Source organism: Olea europaea, chromosome 15 (assembly GCF_002742605.1).
Source record: "Olea europaea var. sylvestris chromosome 15, O_europaea_v1, whole genome shotgun sequence".
NCBI classification, from domain to species: domain Eukaryota; kingdom Viridiplantae; phylum Streptophyta; class Magnoliopsida; order Lamiales; family Oleaceae; genus Olea; species Olea europaea.
The window spans coordinates 5,861,092-5,861,946 of NC_036251.1; positions in this window are offsets into that span (position 1 = coordinate 5,861,092).

An 855-nucleotide genomic window follows, 5' to 3' on the forward strand; every position below is an offset into this window, starting at 1 on the left:
TATATATATATATATATATATATATATATATATATATATAGACACACACACGACAACCCATTAAATGCTTGTATTTTAGGTCTTGCGAGGCAATTAAATGCTTGTCATAATCTAACCTTAACTTCTTTTTCACATATATTTTCATGTGTGTTTTAGATACCTAGTTTACTTCATGACACAAATTTATTGAGCGCGTACGAAAATTTCCAAAAAGGGAATAAGAAATTGTATTGGATTATACCAAATTATTCTTCCTATAATGATAAACAGATGGTAGAAGCTTAAAAGTTTGTCATAGAATGATCAACCATTTGTTTTAGTAATCCATGACCACTAATTCAACATATTTTACAACAACTAAGTTTTATACGTCGTAGATTGATATAGTACTATAGCAGCTTTTAATACCTAAAACTTGAAGGAAGAAAATTAAATGCTTCATGTTTTTTTAAAGGAAAATACAACCCAGAAACAAGATGTGAAGATAATATTGCTTAAATGCTATTTAGTACTAGTGGTGCGTATAACCCCTCTAGGTAGTAGTGGGCCACACTGACTTATTCGTTCATTAGGTTTAAAATGCAACAAGTTGATTTTCAACATTTCGTTATAGTTTTCCAAGAATAATTTTAAATATACTATTTTATTATTAACTGACAATGGCTATTTTTTTCAAGCGGCATTTTTAAGAATGTCCAATTTTAAGGGTATGAGTGGAAAATTATCCACTTATTTGAATTTAGTGCTAACTTGTCTATTATGCCCTTAATGAAAAGTTACATTTTGAAATGGTATTCTCGACATTTGATTTTTTTTATTAATTTGTCACGAATTTTGAGAAGTGGCTTCCATAAA